This window comes from Herpailurus yagouaroundi, unplaced genomic scaffold (genome assembly GCF_014898765.1).
Source record: "Herpailurus yagouaroundi ecotype Mexico unplaced genomic scaffold, PumYag 100, whole genome shotgun sequence".
Taxonomy (NCBI): Eukaryota; Metazoa; Chordata; class Mammalia; order Carnivora; family Felidae; genus Herpailurus; species Herpailurus yagouaroundi.
In genome coordinates, this window is record NW_024412391.1 from 21,839,658 (window position 1) to 21,845,163 (window position 5,506).

The 5,506-nt window shown below is 36.7% G+C and overlaps 1 protein-coding gene across 2 annotated transcripts in view; it reads right to left on the reverse strand.

Moving 5' to 3' along the window:
- The window catches only part of ASB15 (ankyrin repeat and SOCS box containing 15), a 59,522-nt gene extending 55,604 nt beyond the window's left edge, over nucleotides 1–3,918 (reverse strand). For both annotated transcript variants that reach the window (XM_040472086.1, XM_040472085.1), the window contains exon 1: nucleotides 3,820–3,918. The gene's annotated coding sequence lies outside the window, so the exon portion shown is untranslated. The remainder of the gene's footprint in view (nucleotides 1–3,819) is intronic.
- Nucleotides 3,919–5,506: the final 1,588 nt, after the last annotated feature.

A 5,506-nucleotide genomic window follows, 5' to 3' on the forward strand; every position in this document is an offset into this window, starting at 1 on the left:
AGATATAGATATAGATATAGATATAGATATAGATATAGATATAGATACCACATCTTCTTTATCCATTTATCCATCAATGGACATTTGGGCTGTTTCCATAATTTGGCTATTGTTGATAGTACTGCTATAAACATTGGTGTGCATGTGCCCCTTTGAAACAGCATACCCGTATCCCTTGGATAAATACCTAGTAATGTAATTGCTGGGCCGTAGGGTAGTTGTATTTTTAAATTTTTGAGGAAACTTCATACTTTTTTCCAGAGTGGCTGTACCAGTTTGCATTTCCACCAGCAGTACAAAAGAGATCCTCTTTCTCTGCATCCTCACCGACCTCTGTTGTTTCTTGAGTTGTTAATATTAGCCATTCTGAAAGGTGTGAGGTGGTATCTCATTGTGGTTTTGACTTGTATTTCCCAGATGATGAGTTATGTTGAGGAGCTTTTCATGTGTCGGTTGGCCATCTGGATGTCTTCTTTGGAGAAGTGTCTATTCATGTCTTTTGCCCACTTCCTCACTGGATTATTTGGGTTTTTTTGGGTATTAAGTTTGGTAAGTCCTTTATAGATTTTGGATATATCCCTTTATCTGATATGTCATTTGCAAATATCTTCTCCCATTCTGTTGGTTGCCTTTTAGTTTTGCTGATTGTTTCCTTCGCTGTGCAGAAGCTTTTTATTTTGATGAGGTCCCAGTAGTTCATTTTTGCTTTTGTTTCCCTTACTTCTGGAGACGTGTTGAGTAAGAAGTGCTGCGGCCAAGGTCAAAGAAGTTTTTGCCTGCTTTCTCGTTAAGGATTTGCTTTCTTCCTGTCTTACATTTAGGTCTTTCATCCATTTTGAATTTATTTTTGTGTATGGTGTAAGAAAGTGGTCCAGGTTCATACATCTGCATGTCGCTATCCAGTTTTCCTAGCTGAAGAGACTGTTTTCATTCCATTGAATAGTCTTTCCTGTTTTGTCAAAGATTAGTTGGCCATACATTTGTGGGTCCATTTCTGGGTTCTCTATTCTGTTCCATTGATCTGAGTGTCTGTTTTTGTGCCAGTACCATACTGTCTTGATGATTAGAGCTTTGTAATACAGCTTGAAGTCTGGGTTCTTATCCTTTCTCTTATTAATGTGGTATATCACGTGGATTGATTTGTAATACTGAGCCAGCCCTGCAGCCCAGGAATAAGTCCTACTTGATCATGATGAATAATTCTTTCAGTGTACTGTTGAATTCAATTTGTCAGGATCTTGTTGAGAATTTTTGCATCCATATTCATCAGGGATATTGGCCTGTAATTCTCCTTTTTAGTGGGGTCTTTGTCTGGTTTTGAAATCAAGGTAATGCTGGCATTATTGAATGAATTTGGAAGTTTTCCTTCCATTTCTATTTTTAGAACACTTTGAGAAGAATAGGTAATAACTCTTCTATAAATGCCTGATAGAATTCGCCTGGCCCACGACTCTTGTTGAGTAGCTTTTTAGAAGTGCAAGTCAGACTGGGGCACCTGACTGGCTCTGTCAGTGGAGCATGCAACTCTTGATCTTGAGGTTGCTTGTTTGAGCTCTGTATTTGATGTATAAATTACTTAAAAGTAAAAATCTTTAAAAATGCAAGTCAGACCACACCACCCATACTTAAGCCATTCACATTGCATGATCCTTTCACAAGGGTCCCTGCCACCCTCGTATTCACCCTTCCACCCCAGCCACACACCCATCACAGCATTCTTCTGCTCATACTTTCACCCTTACTATTGTCTCTGCTGAACTCTTTAGCTAGTTTTTGTATGACTGCATCCTCCCTTCATGTCTCAGAATAAATGTCACTGTCACAGAAAAAGTTTCATGCACTCTTAACTAGATCCCCATCTCTCATAGCACACTGTTCATTTCCTTTGGAAAAATCATCGCATTTGGTAGTTTAATTTATTGACTTATCTACTGTGTGTCCAGCCACCAGAACAAAGCTCCTTGATGGTTGAAACCTGTCTTCTTGGTTCACTGACAGATCCTTATTAACTATTGTAGTTTATGTCATAAAATAAGCCACAGTATACATTTACATGTATACTGTAATGTATACATGTAATATATGTATATTACATATACATATGATATGTATGTATCATACAACATGATTATTTTAGTTGTTCTGTTAGTTATCCAGTTTTCAAAAATGATCATATTCTTTATCTCACATTTCCAAAGTCTCAACTCTACTTTAACTATTGTTTTTGCCCTCTTTTATCTTGTTTATTTCACTTGATTTGTGATTTTACACTAATGAGACTAATTAAAAATACAGTATCTACATTTATGATATCTTTTCACCAGTTTCAACTTTTTTATTATGCTTAATTTTATTTTATTTCTTAATCCTGTTAAGGTATTCATTTAAAAATAATTGTTGTTTTAGTACCATCTTATTAATGTATTATTATTACCATTTATGTTAATAAATCCTTATTTATTTTAATCTCATAAAATAGTTTCCATCTGCTTAAAAAAATTCCTGACTTTCAGCACTTCTTTCTTGTTTGCTTTGAAATGGAGAGCAGCAGCATTTGGTACACAGAAGTGGTGCCAGAGATGCTCCCTATTGGCAGGGATGAGGTGGCTAGAAATCTTTATTATTCAATTCTTCCATAGGTTCTATTTTTCAAAAAGGATACCTGTTTTTAAACCTCAATATTAAACTTATTCCAAATCTGGGTGGCAGTATTGGATATGCCCATTTTCACACAGTAAGTAACTCATACATGGAAGCTGATAGCCACTAAGATAAAACTTGGTTGGGGCGCCTGGGTGGCACAGTCGGTTAAGCGTCCGACTTCAGCCAGGTCACGATCTCGCGGTCCGTGAGTTCGAGCCCCACGTCAGGCTCTGGGCTGATGGCTCAGAGCCTGGAGCCTGTTTCCGATTCTGTGTCTCCCTCTCTCTCTGCCCCTTCCCCGTTCATGCTCTGTCTCTCTCTGTCCCAAAAATAAATAAACGTTGAAAAAAAAAATTAAAAAAAAAACAAAAACTTGGTAATGGCTTCTATCTAAGGTATAGCTTGATTTAGAATGAGGTTCTAAACACCACCATATAGAAAACAAGACACTTTTTAGAAATATCCATAGCATAGATAGAAAAGACTGGAAAAAATCCAAACTCTTCTGAATATGCCTGATGTGAACAGAAGCACAAGAGATGGATCATATCCAAACTATTAGAATTTTAATATGTTGATCTGTTCTAAGAATTAATTTGGAAAAGAAATCATTTGCTTTCTTGCCAAGTTTGGAATAGGAAAGAATACTCCCTGAGGGGAGATTATTTTCACCTGTGCTCCCACGTTATGAAAACTAAGAGTAAAACAGGCAAGGTAGTACTTATCCCCTCTCGATTATTAGGAATGAGTCCCTTGTGCCCTGACAATTGAAATGCTTTCTTCCTTTTCATCTGTTTGATTTCATGTTTCCTTCAAGGAACTGGATGGGGAACATAGCTCCAGAGCTCTAGATTCTAGGAAACATTTTCACTACCTAACTTTGGTAAGATCTAGCTATTCACAGAAGAGCGTGTGTCATTAAGAAGCAGTGTAGGAGGTCCTAACTCTTCCAGTTACATATGATGTCCTTGCTACTCACTTTAAGATATTCCCAAATCCCTTTCTGATATCACAGATGCCAAGGTTGATTTCTCTTTGTAGCTAATTCTACTGTCAGCAGCCATAGGACATCACTGCCAAGCCCCCTCCATACGTAGACTTGCACCTCTGCAAAGGGATTGGTTTAGAAAACCTACATGTTTTCCCACCACATAGAAATGGTTAGCTATGCAGTACCTTAGGCAGGATCAGCTAGGTCTGTCTAGCTGTTGTGTCCTCAGCAAATACACTATGGCAGAATCCTGAACTCCCAAAGCTACAACAAAAGAAAACACATGCATCTTTTATAATCACATAATTCTACATTCTAGAACATACCCACAATGACGAAAATTCTTCGAATCTGGAGGGATGGGCAATAAAGTTTGTGACCTCATAAATGGAAATTCATCTAGGTTCCAGTGATTATTTCAGCATTAACTGTTTTGAAAAATAAGGTCATTTCTTCCCAATCTTAATATGGTTTCTTGAATCTAATTTAGTGTGCCCAAATATACATGTCACCTTTGTAGGAGTAAATGGATGTCATCAGATGGTTTGTCCCAATTCAGTAGTTTCTTTATATTTTCATATGTGTATACACCCATGCACATGCCTGTGTGAATCTATAAAATGCCATTAATACATGCACAGGTGTTAATATATATATTTCCAATGTCCTGAATTTTAATTGTGAATGATTTAAATACTAGAAACCATAAATTATGATGAAAGGTATGGTAATGCCTAATTCTTGGGCAATCTGAACTGGGAAGATTATACCCCCATGGCTCGTGTTTCTAGGGACAGCTATCCTAATAGAAGAGAGGAACAAATGATCAAATCACTTTATTACTCAGTGTTAGTTTATAGGGTTGCTGTAACAAATAACACAAACGGAGTGGTTTAAACAGTATTAAAAGTATTAGCTCATCTGTCTGGAGGCTACCAGTGTGAGATCAAAATGTCAGCAGAGTTGGTTTCTTCTAAGGGCTAAGAGAATCTGATCCATGCCTTTCCCCTAACTTCTAGTGATTTTTCTAGCAGTCTTTGTTGTTCCTTGGCTTGTAGAAGTGTCATCCCTATTGCCCTCATCTTGCATGACGTACTCTGTGTACATTTCTCTGTGTCTAAATATTTCCTTTTAATAAGGACATCAGTTGTCTTAGACAAGGGCCCACTCTAATGACTTCATATTAACTAATTACATTTGCAATGATCCTATTTTTATATAAGGTCAATTTTGAGATAGTGGGAATTATGACTTCAACATATGAATTTGGGGGGTTATAGTTCAACCCATAACACTCAGTTATAGGTTTTGTATCTCTTCAACTAATTATTGTGAAATCATTCCCCAAAGTGATTATACCAACTCACTCCCACCAGCGGTGTCTGAGTATTCTTGTTGTTCCACTTGGTATTGACAACACTTGGTATTGTCAGTCTTTAATTTTTATCCATAAGATGGCAGTAAAATTATGGTGAATTTTCATTTTCTTATTAGAGAGGTTGAATCTTTTTCATGTTTATTGTTCCTGTTTCCATTTTTTGTCAATTGCCTATTCTTTTCCTTTGCCTTTTTTTCTATTGTATCCATTAAAAATATATTTATTGCTTATTATGTGCCAGGTACTATTTTAGGCATTTCATATATGGTAGGAAAAAATTTCCATCCACACATGGTTTATATTCTAGAAAGGGTGATGCACAGAAACAATATAAGTAAGATAATTAGGTAGCATATTAGAAGGTGATAAAGACTATGAAGAAAACAAAACAGGGAAGAGAACAAGGAGCTCATGGTAATTTGCAATTTTAAATCCCATGGCCAGGGCAGGCCACACCGAAAAGGTAATATTTGAGCAAACACTTGAAAGAGGTG